Below are 20,486 nucleotides of genomic sequence, written 5' to 3' on the forward strand. Positions count from 1 at the left end.
CGAGCCAGCTGCGTTAAAATGGTCATTTTCAGAAGCTAATAACTTTTCAGCAAAATATCCTAAAAATATGATGTCTTCGGGAAAGTTGTTCTAAATTTAATGAAGTTCCTACATCTGAGAATTGGTAAGAATTGGAGAGTTATTACGCGTTCAACAGGTAAAAACTAAAACATTTGCTTTTTTCAAAACATTTTGACGATTTTTACCATACAAACTAAAACAACCGGGATTTAGAGATGAGAGTTGTGTTGTGATAAGGTTTGCAGAGCAGAAAGGTATGTTACATCATGTGCGTTGAATGTATTTGTGCTGTCATTTGACTAAGCACTCAGACGAGGGGTACTCAACAGTCCTCCCCCCTTTACTTAAAACTAAAGTTAACGAACTCATTAATGAAATGATAACAATGTAATTTATATAAAGCAAAGTTAAGTAACAAACAAAAATCTAATTCAACGTTTTGTTCTAATTCGAAAGAAATTAGTGTTCAGGAATTGTAAAAAAGTCTTCACCTCAGATAATTTCACTGTTAGAAGTATTCCTTTTACGTTTTTTACGTTTTGTTCCTTTCCGTTCAGAGACATCCCTAAACGGACGGTTTCTGCCGCATCCAGCACCACCCGTGTCCTCGTTCGAAATCTCCATGTTGTTTCGCATTTCGTCTTCAGTAGAAGGTCATTTCGTTTGCTGCACTCCACCAGCAACTTCTTTGATTGCCAATCACCACGAACAGCACAACTCCTTCGAGTCCACAACACGACGATTCGTGCTACTAGGCGCCATCGCGTTTTCTTGTCCTCGCTCCACTGGGAACCGTGTTGTACGAGTATCTGTTTAAAATACAAATAAAATTGTTTTAGGACATTTATAATGAAAACTGTAAAAACAACTCTAAAACTCAGGACAGAAATCCAGCATATCAGCCTGTGAACAAAGCCAATAGACCTTGAAACAACAAGTAATTCATCACTATTGTGGATTTTCGATTGAGAACTAATGCAAACACTGCATGGAATCAAGATATTTTGATCTATATTATGAAAATAAATGCTAGGCATGTCCCAAGTTAAAGAGACTACCTCATTCACAACCCTTTCAAAAAAAATCCATTGAAACCATTGAGTTTCCACATCTACTATCTGATCATCTGTCAAACACTTCTCTTGAACAGTTTTAGTTTTAGGTATGCTATAGTTTAACTTGTTTATAATCTGCTTTTCATTCAATGTACCATTGCACACATAATTATTTGAAATTAAACTAAATTTCCATGACAGACCATCATCGTCTTGAATAAAATAAATGCACAGATTTGAACAAATGACCAACACACTAAAATTATGGAATTCTCCATTCGTCACTTTCGTCAACCCGCGAATAAGATTTCTTAGCAAACAAATTGAGAAAACTAAACTCAAAAATATGAATAACACAATGACTATTGCCAAACTGTCCAGCAAACGATTACTTTCAAGCAAACAAACCAACAGCTTTGGTTTGATGCTTTTAAAAAGATTCCTGTTCAACATTTGTTGTTTCTCAATTGTGTAACAAATATGACTTTTCAAAAACAGATTTAATGATTTGGCATAGATGACTTGTAAACATTTCAATTTCCCGCTTTGAAAAAATAGCGTTTTGCCAACTTTGTCATTTAACAACCAGCAATCGTCCACAAATTTTTGATCATGCCGACCACAAAAATTGTCAACAAAGCGATTGTCTAACTTTTTAGCACATCCTTTACTCAAAATCAAAATAAATTGCAAATTTGCAATGCTCGTCAAAATATCAGTCATCAATTTGTACAGAAACAACGAAATTTGTATAGCTTTAAACCCATTTTGGCAAAAAATTACAGTAATCATAATCAAAAATATTATCATCAATTCAATGTCTTGCATATCATGCTCGTTTTTCAAATTAGATTTACATAGCGTTAAACTTAAACTACTACCTTTTCGCTCTGACATCTCAGAAACTTCGTCAAATAATACTTTTCCGAAACAAACACTTTCCGAACTTTCTTGAAACATTCCCCAAATTGGGGTTAAAATCAAATTCTGAACATCATCAATACAACACTCAATTCCACAACCATCATTGCCAATCAGCAGCTTTTTGTCCGAACTCTCACAGTTATCAAGATTTGCTTGATTTGAGTTAACATTAGTGGTAAATAAACATTCCAAATCAAAATTGTCACTGTCTTCCCAATTTGAGGTATAATATAAATTTGCTGCTATTGCATTGCTTGAAATATTCCTTTTGGTATCAAAATTATGTTCAATCGAACCCACGTTATTTTCCAACATCACATCTTGTTTCATATCCAAAACATCGTCATACAAAAATAAATTATTCAAACCACACACAACATTTTCTTCCCAATTTGGGGCACCTTCAAAACTCACGCTGACATCTGCTAAAAGTTCATTAAAACCTACATTCTCACATTCACCACCATCATGTAAAAATCCAAAACCACAAAACAAATTTTCATCCCAATTCAGGGCATCATCACAATTTTCATCAATATTATAACAAGTTTTATCAAACAAATCGTTCAAATCCAAAATCGAATCATCCTCCCAATTCGGGGTAAACAAACTTTTCAATTCAATGTCAGCATAACTATCATCATCAATTGGTATAGAAAATGTGCTGTCATTCAACAAGCAACTAACATCAACTTCAAAATCAACCATTTGGTCCTCTATTTGTGTTTCATCCAGCTTAACATATGTTGTGTTCAAAACAGTAAAAATTTTCATGCATTGGTCATTATTATCTTGAAAGTTTTCTATTTGGTTGAACATTTCCGCATTTGCGTACTCAATTTCACCACCTTCATTGCAGGAATAATCATCTGCAGTACTCTCACCCATGAAATTCACAAATTGTCTGTTGAAGTAATCAAGTTTGAAGCAATTTTGCTTAGAATGACCCATTTTTCCACAAAAATCACACGAAATTCTAGTCTGAAGATATCTCCTATCATAGCTTTTGTCAAAATACCTTTGTTGTTGTGTTTGGTTATTGAACCTTCGGTTAGTGTAAACTTGAGAATCAGAATTGTAGTTTTTATAAGGCTGAAATCTGGAATTGTTTCGCCTTTCTGGAAAATTTTGCAACCCATCATTTTGTCTGTAATTTCCGTACCGTGAAGACCCTTGTCTTTGTGTTGTTGTCTTTTGAATGTAATGAATTTGTTCTGGTGTAAAGTAACTGTACTGTCCCAATTGAGATCCTCCAGGTTGATTGTTTAACGCTTTAACGTTTTGTTTTGCTATGTTCCATGTTGTTATGAAGTTGTCCATCTTGTCCAAAGTCAAACCTTCCTCCTTCAGCAAATTCTCTTTTAGATTCCCGTCAAGAAGACCCGCCAGAACCCTGTCCATGATGGCCACGTCCTTAAACGCCCCAAAACCACAGAATTCCGCCTGCAGCTTGACCGCCTGCACGAAATCCTCAATGGATTCATCATGTTGCTGGTTTCGTTGACTAAAACGAAAGCGCTGGACTAAGTCCGGCTCCGTTTTGTCCAATTTTTGTTTCAGTTTTAACACAATATCAGCATAAGAGGCTTTATCCAGCTCATCTTTGCTGTAGTGCAGCTTTAATTGAGAAAAAAGAAACGGTCCGCAAATCGTCATGAAATGCGATTTTTGGCGATCAGCCGCAACTTGATTTGCGTGAAAGGTATAGGCCAGTCGATCGGACCAGTCCGTAAATGACGTACCCTTTCTAAACATCTCAATAGAGGTAGCTAACCCGTTCGAACCCATGTCTTGATATCAAAAATCAGGTAAAAAAAAATCAAATTCCAAATTTCCCAAAGAAAAAATAAAAAGAAAACACACAAAAATCTCTATTACTGCAAATCCAGGGATCAAATCAAAGAAAAGCTTGCTACTCACCGATCTCGCACCCGGCCTTTGCCAGCAAGCAAACTTAACCTCCTGCACAAACTCGTCGTGCGCACCGTGCACCAGCACAGGAAAACGTCGTTCAGCGAAGCAAAAGTTTGTGCACCGGCTCAAACAGCTGAATTACACCGTGGCGATTTGGCCTTACTAAATTAAAGAAAAAGAAAAACTCTCTTAATGAACCAATAAATAAAATGGCGAAACCCTTTGTTCAAACGAACAAAAGATTCACACACACACTTACAAAGCAACCCGGTTTTAGATTAATAAGCTCACACGGTTTAGATTAATAAGCTCACATGAATTTTTCCTCACAAACTCCTCAGTGATACTTGCTAAGGAATTATTTTTTTTATTGAAATTATTTTTGGCAAAAGATCACTTGACCCCAATTGCCCTAGCTTACCAAAGCTGCTTTCTCCCGGTCCAAGAACAAATCGCCTGGCCACCGCCGCCAACGAACGCTCTCCTTTGTCCCAAAAATGCCGCCGGAACTGACGACGCTCCACACCACCGCAAAAAGCAGAACCTTCACCGCACCGAATCAGCAAAAATCCACCGGAATACGCCGCGCAAAATCGTGCCACTTGCCGCCCGAACCACGGAATTCGCCGTGCTGCAACCGTTCCGATGCGAATCTCCGGCCAACAGGTACCGCACTTCCAGGCACACCGACAGAATCCTCGGTTTTTTGCTGCTGCTCACTCGGCGTCGGTTTGTAGAAAACAAAATGGTGCCACCGCTACTCGCACACAATGGCTAGCAAATTTCTTCCCCGATGCGTGCACACCCGAACAGGACGATCGTTTCAATCCCGCAAAGGAAAAATTGATAATAAAAACTGTCCGATTAAATACACCACCGAAAGAAAAAAATCGCTCGCGTAGTTCTTCACTCCTTCGTCGCCAATTAAAACAACCGGGATTTAGAGATGAGAGTTGTGTTGTGATAAGGTTTGCAGAGCAGAAAGTACGATGTCGTCCGTTTGGAGTTCAGCGGTAAAAGAGACCGACTCGAGCGCAAGCTCGGTTTATTTAAGGTATGTTACATCATGTGCGTTGAATGTATTTGTGCTGTCATTTGACTAAGCACTCAGACGAGGGGTACTCAACACAAACTTCAAGCGAATGAGCTAAAATTTGGAATTTAGCCTAGTGATGGGTCAATCTATGATTTTAGGGGGTAGCCCCGAGGAAGCCCCGATTTGGACCATCCTAGTACCCAGCCGCCATTTTGGACGCCATCTTGAATATCGAAAACAACAAGGAGATTTGGATTGTGGAGGGTCGATTTAGCCTGGTTTCATCAAAGGTTTTCTATTTTCGGCTTTTGTTTGTAAAACAGTATTTTTTTCCCAAGACTCATGAAGAGTATCGAGGCCGCATTTACAAAGCGGCCATTTCTTGACTAATGTTAACATGTTAAGAGGTTAATGGAAACATTCCATAGGTCGCCTTCCCTAAGGTGTCGTGATAAGGTCCAGTTTGTGACGATACACTACCTTCCCTTTACTAAGCAATCGTATCCAGAAGGGAAAAGATCACCAGTTGTGTTGGTCCGAGCCAGGATTTGAGCCCCGATCTACCGCTTACGAGGTGGAAGCGTTACCACACTTGGCTAGGTGGCTCGGCTTTTGTGCCTTGACTAATATCTTTCTAATAAGTAAACTGAGTGTAAACTGCGTGTTGAACATTTAACTTGAATAATATGATACAAACGATACAAACGATATAAACACACCGTGGAAGAAATAGTAAACACGATTACGCAGCCACTTTGTTGCAGATCATTATTTTGCTGGGCAAATATCTTTTCCATCTATATGGCCAAGAAAGGGCAAAATAAATGTGTTCATTTTATTTAACATCTCATTACAAAATCAGCCGATCTCATTCTAAAGATCTCTCGTCCAAACGTGGGCATAAGGCAACCTTCTACTGTGAGTCATATGCAGAACGGTTAAAGATATATGCAGAACAGAACAGGCCGCCAAGATAACGAACGCGAAATAACGAGAAACCCAAATGATCACGAAAGGTGGTTAATGTGAATAAATGAATATTGATAAGGTTTAGGTCCGCTTGATAGTGGTGCGGCGCACAGGAAATGCCTTTTTTCCTTTTTTTTTTCTAGAAGCTGCAAATGGACAATGACTTCTCTACTTGGGTTGTTGTGCACAAGTAGGTACTTGGGAGCTCAACACGAGAATGAATATTGATGATGGGCCTGCCGACGTGATGGGCCAAACACAACACCATCATCAGCCGCCATAATAGATGGAAATTTCCCGGCCCGTGAGGTGCGAAAAAAGGAAACCTGCTGGGGTGAACTCAACTTTCCACGCTTGCCAATCATCCAGCTCCGTTTGTTGTCTTTGTTTTGTGGCCATTCTAGATGTGATGGGGAGTTTGGGGTAACAACTGTGATGTTTAGTTTGATTTACAGACATTCACAAATGTTCCAATTTTATTATCGTTGCAGAAGAATCACAAAACAGCATCTTATATACACAGCGAAATGTCCGATTGTGAAATTGCATGCAAAAGCACTTGATTACCATATTATTTTGGTCAAATGTTGAGTTTCTTTTCCCATTGAAATAAAAAAAAATTAAATATAAATATCTCAAGTTTAAAGAAAAATGCCTTTCAGAGTGCTATGCTGCCGTTCTACGCATAATTGTCCCATGTCATTTTTGATCGATTCTGACTTTTTGACATTTTTAAGTTTAATTTGATACTTTAAGAAAAACCCATAAAATCCAGTACTTTGTTCGGAAACTCATCAAAAACAACACCAAGTCTGTTTGTCCCATCGTTGAACTTCTACGTATAATTGTCCCACAAAGTATTTTTTGTTTTTTTGTTGATTCAAATTTCTACAACATATCCTTGATATCTCTAAATGGATCTAAAAATCAGGTTTTAGCCCCTTTTTTTATCTTAAAAAATCATAGCAAGCAAATGAAAGAGAAAAAGATATTATTTTTTCACATTTTTTAACAAGATTTAAAATAAATGCGGAAAACAACACAAAAAACAAAACACAAAAGCAAAAAAGGCTGAAGAATAGCATTGGTGTCTACCCGTAGCTGTTACTCCGTTATTGACCAGGTCCTCCAAAAAACGCTACATGGACACAGATGAAAAGCAGGAACCAATCATCACCACTTCACAACTAGGCCTCTATCATGCTGATCAATCACGATGCCGGCCACGACTAGTGGTAAGATAGTGTGAATGTAGATAGGAATATTAGTCCGAAACATGAGTGATGAACACCGCTAAATCGACTGCGACTTCGACACACATGAGTTGAAGAAATTTGTTTATCGGTTGAATTTTTAAAATCAAAAAACAATACACCACTCTAAATTTCTTAATAACAATTTAAATAAAATCAAAAATCTTTTAACGAAGAATTATTTTAGATAGTTTACAAACATTTTCCCAAAATATGGTGGAATTTGATGAACTCTAACTTAAATGCAAATCGTTTAAAAATAGACTCAATCTCACCCCTTAGAGGGGGTGACATAGGGTCAAATGAAAGTAACATTAAGCTCAAATCGACGTCGTCGTGCTATCTTGTCGCACCCGCCATTTCGACGTTCCGAGAAAAACGCTTTTTAATGTTTGACCTTGAATAAACAAAAACGAATGCACGCTATGTAAACAATAACAAACACGTTTTGTTTAGCTGCCATTATGTGCATTGTCTCGAAGTTTGGTTGAAGTTGGTTGCCGGAGTCCCGACTTATGATTACAAATGACGGTAGTCTAACTTGTACGTGCGTCAAATTCGTTCTGACCTGAAATCCCTTTGGCCAGTTGTCGCACTTACATCAATTTTCAGGGAGTGACAAGATAGCACGACAAGATTAAAACTTCTTTCATTTGAAAAGGGACAAAAATGCACGGAGTTTTTTTTTCGGATTTCGTTGAATATCTCAGGATTGAAATCGAATTTTGGGGATCTGTGAAGGTCAAAAGGTGACGTCATCTAAAGATGTTCCCTACACAACCATTTTAACAGAATTTAATTTCATTGAGAAGAACCTGAAAAATTGTCAAATCCTTAAAAAATCACTTTGACCCATTCTCACCCTCACACCCAAAGAGACGTGTTAATAATAAAACTGCTAGTTGGATATTGCACCGGAAGCGTGCCTTGCTATCAACGATGGTAAAAGAAGGACTTATAACTGCTAGCATGAAATAAACGGCTCCAAAAAACACGATGCAGAGCAACCACGAGGATTTGCTACTTGCAATCGAATTCAAATAGCGATACAAGGAAAACAAAAGCAACAGAGATTGAAGAATAGGCCTAAAAGTAAAAAAACTGAACTGAGCATTCTGCAAAACACAAAAAATACTTAAAATTAAAAAAAAAAAACACATCACAAAAGAAACCATTATTTTATAGAATAAAGAATGCTCTTGAAAATACAAAATATTAAAATGATTAAAATGTTCAAAAACCTTTTCAATAGCATTTGCTACCAACGGCTTTTTAAATCTAGTTTTTATAGCAAAACTAAATTTTCCTCATTGCTGCATCTCTGTGTGATCTTGTGTCTTGCCAGTTTATAATCATTGCCATTAGACGCACCTTTCACCAGCTGGATAATATCTATGTTTACATCTAATACGGTATGCAAATTGCAATAGATTATATGTTTAAAGTAATGAGTTTATTTGCCCCGGCTATGTGAAGACAAGTTTTGCTGGATTTTCCCCCTTTTTCTAACTAAGTTTTTGTTTTGTATTAACTCTGTCATACTATTGAAGTATTCTTTTCGAAATTAAATCTGTTGCACGTTTGGCACACTAATGCCACAAAATTGCACAACAATTTCCTCGAGCTATCCCAAATAGCCCTCATTACCCTATCCCGAACCGAGCCCTGTTTAAGCCCCAAATTGGCCCCGCGCTTGCAGCTGTCAGCAACAGTGTGAAATGGCGTGCTGGGCCACTTCTGGGTGGGCTTTTTTTGTGTTGTATCCAACCCCAAACACCGAGATCTTTCGTTTGTACTACCAGGCACTTTTAGTAGCTCGGAATCATTTTTTTTGTTCCCCCCATTTTCGTGTTGTTCCGTCGACGAAACTTGTTACTAGAAGTACAGGCTGCTGCTGCTTGGCTGTGGGCAAAAAATTATAACTTCATTCCGGTGTAATAACAGCAATGATTCACGCCGATTTAGTACCTCCCCAATGACGGCGATGGTGTCGCGGCTCATATCAGACATGGCTGCAACTTGGTTTGCTGCTGCTGCTGGAGAGGAATGGATGATGGCAATTACGGCTGTTGCATATTACATTACTAGCTCGTTTTCATGCAAATATATGTACATTTATAGCCCCTATACGGTGTGATATCTCTTATTTAAGCGGGCTAGATTCAACCGAAGAAGACACCTTTTTTCTGGCTAGAACCACGCGCCCGGAATCACTGTCGATGCGGCAGGGTGAAAAAATAAGCTGAAACCTGGCAATTATAAGTTATTACCAGTGTAATTAATTTCAAGGATTTCCATCGGAAAGGAACGGTTGTCCTCTTATATTTAGTTTGACAAGGTTTCGCTGAATTTTTTAAGTGAAGCAATCATTTTCGCTCCATTTATGAACAAGTGCTTTAAGTTAAAGTGACTTGGAGTGATTAAGTGGCAGAACAGTGCTAAATTGTTGTCGGGATGTAGTACGGTATTTAGGTATATTTTTGTACCGTAAAGCAGAAAACATTAAATTTATGTAAACTATTTTGTTTAAACGGAACCAGCAAGTAATACTCAAACTTCAGCTTTATTTTTCATTGGGGGTCAAAAACACATCAATTGCCCCGACTCCTCTTCGCAAGTGTGACACAGTGTGACAAGGGGGAGAGGGGGGGTATGTGAGACTGTGACGTCACGCTAGACTATTTCTTTAATACTGAAAATTCATTTTTCAAATATAGCTTCAAAAGTTTAATGTTTGATAAACTTTACTCATAAATCAAACACGATTCAAGGCTTTAAGAAACATAGTTTTTGACGGTAGATTTAAAAAAAAATCATAAGTTTTTTTTAGTGTTTTGGCTGTAGTGACAAAATGAAAGAAGCAATCCCCCAATGCTATTACATATTTGGAAAGATAACTAATTTTCCTACAAAGATGTGTCATGTAGAATGCACCATATAGTACCTGTGCTTCCCCTAAAATAAAAATGTAGCGTGACGGGACAACGACTTCATTTGGTTCATTTGGTCAATATTTTTGGCTTTTGAGGTAAGAAAACGCATTTAAAGCACATTGCAATTATTGAATCATAATAAAAATGAAATCTTTCATTTGAAAAAGCATATGAAAATTGAAAAATGTGGCATTTTGGTGTAGCTTCGCTAAGATTGACACCAAATTTCCAAATAATTTTCAAATCAACCTAAGAGTCGTGGGTTTCCTATGCAGATAGGATCATTTGAAAAATTAATCTAGAAATCATCATTATTTTTGGTTGTAACTTATTGAAAAAAAAAAAATCGAATTTATTCCAACTTTTTTTTTGATTCTATACATTTTATAAAAAAATAACATATAACACCCTTGTAATCATTGTACTAGATTTTGCACAATTCTCAACTATAACATAAAAAATGCCTTTTAATCCTCTTAAACTTATAAAAAATCTTTAAAAAAAAAATTTGGGAATTCAATCGAAAAAAATAAATAAAAGAATTTACCATTTTTTCTCAACAATTCTAGTAATTACTTACAAAACTGTCAAGGCACCACATCGGTAAGAAAATTCATTCTCATGTTAAAGATTTGTATATTTGATGTGTTTTTCTATAAGAAAATTTCTTGCAAATTAGCTTAAAAAACATTGCTTTTAAGCTATGTTTAGAAAAGTTTCTTGTCTTTTCTAAATTTATGCGGTTATACATAACATGAAAACGGTGCACAATATTATTTATGTACAGTGCTTTGATTGCAAATTTTATTTAACATTTAAAAATTGAAAATCAAATAAATAATGTTTTTCTTTAAGAAAATTTAAAACACTGTTAAATTAACTTTGACCAACTTACCATAGCCCAGAAGATGCCATTTTTAACGTTATTTCCAAATTTTTCAAAAATAGTTATTTTACGCAATTCAATATTTTGTGTGAAAAGTTGAATAACATAAAAGGGATATGTAATTTAGAGTGTAACTATTTTTTATGAGAAATCCTAAGCAATATCTACAATTTGCCAAAGGCATCAAATATTTCAGTAATCCGTCCCAAGATACAGATTTTTGAATATTTTAATAGCCTCTGGATTAATAGCTCCCTACATTGTATGGAGTCTTGTATGGACGATCTTATGATGCAAAACGTCTACTTTAGTCATAAAAAATGTACACAACAAGTTTCATCCAAGCAAAAACAAAAAAAAAACAACAAAAAAGATCGTTGCCCGATGGGTTAGGGAATTGCTCAAAATGAAAAAAAAGTAGGGATTTTTTTCTGAAAAATTTTACACAGCAAAAAGCGTGGTAATCCAGCAGCATGTTAAAGTCCTGGGCGTAAAATATTGTTTACATTTTTTAGATAAAATTATATGTAACATTACAACCAGATATATGTATAAGTATTAGGATGTAACAAAAATGATTTTTTGGCGGGCATTCAGGGGTTTGTTCCGGTGGGCATACTGAGCCCAAATCCCAAATATGAGCTTAATTGGACTTAACAGGAGCTGGCGCTCCGCCCTTCAACTTTAAATGGGATAAAAAACTTTTTTTTTTCAAAAAATGTCTAAAATGAATACACCTAACTCAAGGCGGTTGGTGGTCAAAGTGTCTCAACTTTGACCACCAACCGCCTTGAGTTAGGGGTATTCAAAAACACCTAAAAAGCAAAACTTGAAAATTTGGTTTATAGGACCTTTTAAAAAAAAACTCTAAATATCTTTTTTGCCGGGGCCGATTTTTCGAAAAAAAATGCAAAATTTTGAAGGCCTTTACCGAGCTCCAGGGTGCTCCAAACTTCAATTTTAAATATGAGCAGTTCTCTACGATTTCGGTCATTCGATTTTTTTTTGTATTTTTTAATCCGACTGAAACTTTTTTGGTGCCTTTGGTATGCCTAAAGAAGCCATTTTGCATCATTAGTTTGTCCATATAATTTTCCATACAAATTTGGCAGCTGTCCATACAAAAATGATGTATGAAAATTCAAAAATCTGTATCTATTGAAGGAATTTTTTGATCGATTTGGTGTCTTCGGCAAAGTTGTAGGTATGGATACAGACTACACTGAAAAAAAATGATACACTGTAAAAAAAAATTGGTGATTTTTTTATTTAACTTTTTATAACTAAAACTTGATTTGCAAAAAAACAATATTTTTAATTTTTTTTATTTTTTGATATGTTTTAGAGGACATAAAATGCCAACTTTTCAGAAATTTCCAAGTTGTGCAAAAAATCTTTGACCGAGTTATGAATTTTTTAATCAATACTGATTTTTTCAAAAAATCGAAATATTGGTCGCAAAAAAATTTCAACTTCATTTTTCGATGTAAAATCAAATTTGCAATCAAAAAGTACTTTAGTGAAATTTAGATAAAGTGCACCGTTTTCAAAATAAATCCATTTTTAGGTAACTTTTTTGAAAATAGTCGCCGTTTTTCATTTTTTTTAAATAGTGCACATGTTTGCACACTTTTGGAAAAAAACATTTTTGAAAAGCTGAGAAAATTCTCTATATTTTGCTATTCCGGACTTTGTTGATACGACCTTTAGTTGCTGAGATATTGCAATGCATAGGTTTAAAAACAGGAAAATTGATGTTTTCTAAGTCTCACCCAAATAACCCACCATTTTTTATTGTCGATATCTCAGCAAGTAATGGTCCGATTTTCAATGTTAATATATGAAACATTCGTGAAATTTTCCGATCTTTTCGAAAAAAATGTTTTCAAAATTTTTAAATCAAGACTAACAAATCAAAAGGGCATAATATTGAATGTTTGGTCTTTTTTAAATGTTAGTCTTGATTTGAAAATATTGAAAGTATTTTTTTCGAAAAGATCGAAAAATATCACAAATGTTTCATATATTAACATTGAAAATCGGACCATTACTTGCTGAGATATTGACAATAGAAAATGGTGGGTTGTTTGGGTGAGACTTAGAAAACATCAATTTTCCTGTTTTAAACCTTTGCATTGCAATATCTCAGCAACTAAAGGTCATATCAACAAAGTCCGAAAAAGCAAAATATAGAGAATTTTCTCAGCTTTTAAAAAATGTTTTCTTCAAAAGTGTGCAAACATGTGCACTATTTTAAAAAAAATGAAAAACTGCGACAATTTTCGTAAAAGTTACCTAAAAATGGATTTATCTTGAAAACGGTGCACTTTATCAAAATTTCATTAAAGTACTTTTTGATTGCAAATTTGATTATACATCGAAAAATGAAGTTGAAATTTTTATGCGACCGATTTTTCGATTTTTTGAAAAAATCAAAATTGATTAAAAAATTCATAACTCGGTCAAAGATTTTTTGCACAACCTGGAAATTTCTGAAAAGTTGGCACTTATGTCCTCTAAAACATATCATAAAATAAAAAAAAATAAAAATAGTGTTTTTTTGCAAATCAAGTTTTAGTTATAAAAAGTTAAATAAAAAAATTTTTTTTACAGTGTATCATTTTTTTCAGTGTAGTCTGTATCCATACCTACAACTTTGCCCAAGACACCAAATCGATCAAAAAATTCCTTCGAAAGATACAGATTTTTGAATTTTCATACATCATTTTTGTATGGACAGCTGCCGAATTTGTATGGAAAATTATATGGACAAACTAATGATGCAAAATGGCTTCTTTAGGCATACCGAAGGCACCAAAAAAGTTTCAGTCGGATTAAAAAATACAAAAACTAAAATTGAAGAAAAAAGACCGATTTCGTAGAGAACTGCTCATATACCAAAAGATGCGCAAGGATCTGGCCTACACGGTAATGATATTTTTGGCAAACGCATTGGTGGCCAAAGTGCCTCAAAAATAGACATTTTTTGGAAAAAATAGTATTTTTACGGGTTAACTCCCAGTTAAAATTGAAGGGTGGAGCGCCAGCTCCTGTTACGTCCAATCAATTCATATTTGGGATTTGGACTCAGTATACCCACCGGAACAAACTCCTGAACACCCGCCAAATAGTCATTTTTTTACACTCTAATAAGTATATCATCATTATGGAAATTTTACATGATCGAAATGCTCGAAAAGCTCATATTGGCGCCAGTCTTTTTTTATTTGTACAAAAACTGTACACGTAGTGTGTAATAATAAATAACTTTTCTCACAAAGGTGATGTGCGTGCTTTTGCATGCAATTTTACCATTGGAATTTATTGCTGAGTAATCATTGTCTACAACTTTGCCGAAGATGCGCATATCTTTGAAATTTTCATGACTTAGAAAAATAAAAAATACACAGACTTCAGAACGTGAATGAACAGATTTTTTCGTGGATCCTAGTTCATGGAACATTTGTTATGTTTTTCTCGGGTTTTCAGTGAAATTCGGAGGCGCATCATCACCGGTAGTCGTGCCTACTATGGACTCCACAAGACCCTACGGTCTGGTCATCTTTCCCGGCGTACAAAGTGCACCATGTACGAAACGCTGATAAGACCGGTCGTTCTCTACGGGCACGAGACGTGGACGATGCTCGAGGAGGACCTGCAAGCGCTTGAAGTTTTCGAACGGCGAGTGCTTAGGACGATCTTTGGCGGCGTGCGTGAGAACACGGTATGGAGGAGAAGGATGAACCACGAGCTGGCGCAACTCTACGGCAAGCCAAACATTCGGAAAGTCGCCAAAGCTGGCCGAATCAGGTGGGCCGGACACGTCGCGAGAATGCCGGACGCGCTGGATGCGCGCCAACCGAACCAGACTATCAATCCGGTGAAGTTGGTGTTTAATTCGGAGCCGTCTGGAACGCGGCGGAGGGGGGCGCAACGTGCAAGGTGGTTAGACCAAGTGGAGGAAGATCTTCGAAGTGTGGGAGTCCCGAGTCGGAATTGGAGAGTAGCAGCCCAAGACCGAGTTCAGTGGCAGCGCATCTGGAGACAGCTCATGACCCGGGGGTTGTCTGAGCAGTAAAAGTAAAGTAAGTAAGGGTTTTCAGTGAAATTGGCTAGTTTTGTAGTTCAAGGACACAAAAAAAACCATTTCCAGTTTCCAATGAATCCCATCGCAGGGATGCATCCTCCAGAACATGAAATGCAAAGCGCTCGACTCTTAAACGCTCATTCTATGTACACTTTCCATGCTCAATTGCATTATTCATAGTGCATCCCCTTCGCCGTGTGTAATGCATATTGGAAGGTTGGAGGTTGGGTTCGTCTTTGATCACGGACCAACATCTATATTTGCATCCTTGCACTGTATACTGTATGGCGTTTACCGACCGTTGACGGCGGTGGCTCCTTTGAACGTTCCGATATGGTTCATGTACAGCTCTGCTCCAATCACGCCAAGATCCACCTATTCAGTGTTTAATGGGGCAACGAGTGATGCCAGGTATTGACCGATGTGTCCATCCATCATCCAGCTTTTATTCTACGAAGAACCCATCTGTGCAATGTGTGGTCGGAACCTTCGAGAGTTTCTCGGAATTGCGTTTTATCATAATGAGAAGGTTGACTTAACTCTGCGGTTACTCGTTGGAATTCAACCCATGGAAAACTGGGTTACGGCTTTTATCCTCGCCGTTTCGCCTGATTAGCTTCGAATGCTATTTTTCCTGATAACTTTGCCTCCCCCTCCTCATCATCATCCATCTCTGTCTCTCTCCTTGTTGTTGGTTAACGATTTTCCGCCCAGTGAGTCGATCATGAAACCGGTCCGGTCAGAACTTTCCATCGTGGTGGCCAATTAGTGCGCGGGAGTACACAACGCCGCCGGCCTGGAGAAAGTTCATTTTGCTGCATCGATTCCGTGGATTTTTTTTACCATGGTCCACCGCCGCTGCCCGTCCGGCTTGATAGGAGGTTGAAGTTGATTTGAGTAGAGTAGTTTCCACTTGGCTGGCTGGTTCGCTGAGCTGGGGAAAATGCATAATGGTCGGAGTTCACAATGGGGATAGGGAGAGGGGGAAAAAGTAACTTGCAAATTATTCCTGGTCCATCACCTTCGTCCTCGTTTGTTTCGTCGCAGGTTCTGATGAGGAGTAATTGTGATAGTCATTAAAAATCGCTTAAACGATTTGCTGCTGCAACAGTTGCAGTTAAATTAAGTAATTGTTGCGAACTTTTCTAATTGAATCGTTAGTTGATTAAACTAATTGAAATGGTTAAAAGAAGATTTTTTCTTTTGATTTGAAGTACTAATCAATCTTTTTAAGCCGGTCGAAATACTTTTTAAAATTGAGTACTCCGATTGCAGAGACAGATCTTTCCGATCTTAAACATTTTCAACAGAAAGTAAACAAAAAAAAAAAACAAAAACGAGAAAAACTAATGTGTAAACCAATGGTGTGCCCACATGGTGCCACTCTGCCCCAGTAATTATTTAATCAGTCTTGCTGGCTGATCAAAACACAATTTCAGGCTGAAGAAGGCAAAGAAAGTATGTAGTATGTACCTCCAGACTCCGTTGCCTGTGAAGCCGATAATAACTGTTCACCTGACTGGTCAGGGAGTGAGCAGAACCGAATGTAAAACAAGCTCTTATCTCGGAAAACATACGCACTAGGTATGAGGAGACTGACTTTCAAGTTATCACCCGGTGGCCGGCGTGTGGTGCTAGTGGTATCGGCCGTATGCAAATCAGCAGTTCAGCATCCTCGGGTCTCCTGCATTGGCCGCACTTTGTATGGGGCTCTCTGAGACACTTTTTTTATGGGCCTATCAAACGATTTGGGATTGGCGCAATCACTGAGGGGGTACTTCGTCGCGGTTCTGAGATTGATTTAAATGCTTACCGATATAAAATTATCATAATCGACCACAACAAATTGGTTAAATACGGTGCAATTAATTTCCATTTTACAAATATTTTCCGCTGGCCACAACTCCGAGCGCTGAATGAGCGTGATGGTGATGGTTCAATGGCGACCCCGCGGAGATCTGGTTTCGGTAACCACTCGCGCCTCACATGTTTGATTAGGCCCCGAGGGATTGGCGGAAATCCGAGCATGATATTTCATAATTGCTTACACATGTACCGGGTAGCCGACCCGTACATAGAGTCCGGTACCCCGTACATATAGAACGAGTAGGACTGAACTGGACACACTACTCTGACAATGTTTTGCATACATGGCGACAGCCCTGTAGTCCACCGGTTTGGGTAGTGCTTTGCTTTGAGTTTATGTGCTAATTGGATTAGCGACTTGCATCTGGAGATTCTCACAAGCGGTTTGTGAGTTCGTGACGACCTTGGACAAATCTGGTAGATTTCGTGGAAGATGTGCGCAGTGCCACAGAATATGTTGATTTCAAGAATAACTACACCCAAAATTCAGAGTCGAGATAATCGTTCTCTCAAAATTTATTGGGGGCTCAGTGCCAAAATCGATAGAATAATGGTACCAACTCACACCATCATAACAAATGAGTTCATTCGTTAGTTGAATCAATAAATCTCCAACAAGTGTCATACATCGACTTCTGACTTCTCCTTGGTCACCAAGCTGTGGTGGCCGAGGCAGCTAAGTCATTGGATTGGTTTGTCAAAGGTCTCTGGTTCGATTCCCGTTGTCGACACTTTTGGTTTTTTGTTTGACGGATGAACTTTTTTTGCAAATGAACCTCGAGAGAATAGTTCTATCGCCCATCTCGAGCTGTGTTCTCTGCGTCCGTGAATGGTACCACAATTCTCTCGACTCGAAACAATCATTCTCTCGAACTAGCGCTGCCAGTTTTGGGTGTAAATTTTGAAGTATAATTCGTTGAATTGCGTATCCCGAAAGAATCGACCAATAAATCAATATCAACGAATAAATAAAATAATATCAAATCCGTGTTCAAGTCAATGTCTCAATGTAGAAAAATAACAAAAAATGCTCCCGATCAAGGGTTAAAACCATAGACCCAAACCAAAATCAGCTGATATGTAAAGTGAAGACCATCCCCAGTAACATTTTAGGCTTTTCAAAGCTGCCACAACGGCTATAAAACCTATCAGCCAAACCAACATTATTAAACCCCAAAAGGACCTCCGCAAAAGGTTGTCACGGCCTATTTATAAAACCTACATAGGAGTTCAAGGCTTTACAACTGTATCCTAACAACATCCTCAAAGCCTTGATAAAACCTTTGTTAAAATCTAGTCAGGAAAAATGGCATTTCATACGTCTTCAAACGTCTTATACCAAATAGGTTTTATTTTGGCAAAAAATAAGTCTTTGTCTTGCCAAATGATAAAATGACGATGGTTTGCAAAAAATGGCGATAATAAATAGTAGATATTGGAGGTAATCAATACAACTTGAAAGCTTATTTCTCGCAATTGGTGGGTCAAATTCAGCTGCGGTTGAAATTTTATTGGTAAATGTAGGGGAGATAGAGCCAAAAAAATCAACTCGCTTCATAAAAAATCATTATTTGTAATCATAGTTTTTAATGATAAATTTTTTTTATTGCAATTCTTTGACAAAAATTCATATTATTTATAAACATCTTTCGCTTTATTTATTATATCAGAAATTCAGTAAAAATTAGTGTTTTTTTCACATTCAATCAGAACACGCGTTTAGCGTCATAATCATGCACTGCTAATTGGCCGCGTTAAAAGCTTTCTCAGAAGCTTGTGGTTTTAATGAAGCTTTTTGCATGCCTAATGGCACTTGACAGCTAAAACATCCTTGGTTTCAAAGAAGCATGCGATAAAAATGTTTGGCATGGCATTGCCATTGGGTTTTCAAGACTCTATTTAAACTTTCATAAAACCTTATTGAAAGCCATTTAGCGGTTATTGTCGCAAGGTTTTAAAAAACGAGGCATAAAACCCTGTTAGAACCTATTAATTAGCTCTTGCTTATTGGTTGCGGTGAATGCCAAAATAAAACTACTAAGCAATCAAGATGCTAGCATAAAACCTTAATAAAAGTGACCCCCTAACCCAATTCTTAAAAATATGATGTCTTCGACAAAGTTTCTTGGATTGGCAAGCTCAACAACTTTCTAGAGGACAAAAAATCCTGAAAAGTTAGATTTTGAAAGTCACCCTAATTTTGAACCACCCTAATTTTCAACCAAACCAAAAGTTGGCCCTTTTTATTTACAACAACTCTTCTGAAGACACCAAAGCTCCAAAACTTCACGATTTTTTTCGGAAAATCCATTTTCCACATAAATTTGCAATCTGGACCACTGTGTCATGGTTACCCAGCCGGGAAAGCAGGCGCTGACCACTGATTCCAGTGGTTCCAGTGGCCAAGAAACCACCACCTCTGGTGATAAAGAATACGATCTAAGCCAAGCTGCGGAGTGTAATGTTGTCGTGTACAACCAGGCCAAGTAACACAAGCTGACTGAGCTTAAATAAAAAAACAAGCACCTAAGAGGACCTAATAAAAATAAGTTAAGAATAACAAAAGAAAACTCACAAAATACAATTTGGGGCGAGACTTGCGCCACCTGCTGCCAAAATCCTGAAACGATGTTTTTCCTCATACATTTTTGCGAATTTTCCCATACAAACTTCAACGATCAATAGCCCTACACCTGAACCGATTTGGCTCAAAATTGGCACAGATATTTATTTTTGCCTAAATAATCGAACTAGGTGGTATCTCTGTAGATCTCTGTACTGAATTAACCTCAACTCAAATGATTTCAAAAATTGTCTCGTCAAATCACCTCTAATTGGGAATACCCAAGTTAGCGGCAGTAACCCGATTACAATACTCCAAAACGTAAGCTGTTGCTTTACATGTACTCTCTAACGGTTCCATACAAGAACTCAGCATAAGTTCAGCAACTGCTGTCAGCAGCCGGCCTAGTACTATGGGGTGAAGAAGCCAAAACATAGCCCCGGTAATTTTTTTGCTTTTGACGAAAGTTATGTTACAGAATTATAGAAATTAAAGTTAAATTTTACTTAATCCTGAATATCTTTAGATGTTCTGGATACTTTACCCCACAATACTCTGCAATCACTCGGCAAAGCTCTGCCAACTGGGTTCAAACACTCCGTGTGCAGAGTTTCGCGTGTAAAGTTTGTGCACTCACTTTTTAAGGAAACTAGAAACAAGTTGTGTCTGTGCTGTGCACCGAACAGAACTGGTTTTATCAGATTTCTTGCAACAAAGTGAATGTGTCGGCGGCGCGGCAGGAAAGACGCCAGGGCCCAGGCATTGTGCGACCACCAAGTCAACGCTCTGTGAACCAACAGAGCAGCGGTTCTCGGTTCGTTGGGTTCTGAGCGGTAATGAACTTAGTGCAGCTGCAATTTTAGTCGTGATTTCTCGTGTAAACTCAATTACCAACGGATTTGGTTTCGTGTTTTTTTGTTTTTGTCGCTTTTACACTCTCATGATAGAAAAAAGAGAGTTTTTTTTTCAAAGCCCGATG

General features: G+C 37.5%; 1 protein-coding gene and 1 long non-coding RNA gene across 3 annotated transcripts in view; both read right to left on the reverse strand.

The window, feature by feature from the left end:
• Positions 1-20,486, reverse strand: part of LOC120417894 (serine/threonine-protein kinase GG21441-like) — a 265,616-nt gene that overhangs the window by 25,577 nt on the left and 219,553 nt on the right. The window lies entirely within an intron of this gene.
• On the reverse strand, positions 628-5,081 carry LOC120417895 (uncharacterized). 2 transcript variants are annotated; one of them, XR_005605519.2, is made up of 2 exons: positions 3,921-5,081; positions 628-830 (listed from the first exon to the last, which is right to left on the reverse strand). It is a non-coding gene; the product is annotated as an uncharacterized LOC120417895 (long non-coding RNA). The 2 variants fall into 2 exon arrangements; XR_008212390.1 differs by having other exon boundaries at positions 628-3,790.

This window comes from Culex pipiens, chromosome 3 (genome assembly GCF_016801865.2).
Source record: "Culex pipiens pallens isolate TS chromosome 3, TS_CPP_V2, whole genome shotgun sequence".
NCBI lineage: Eukaryota > Metazoa > Arthropoda > Insecta > Diptera > Culicidae > Culex > Culex pipiens.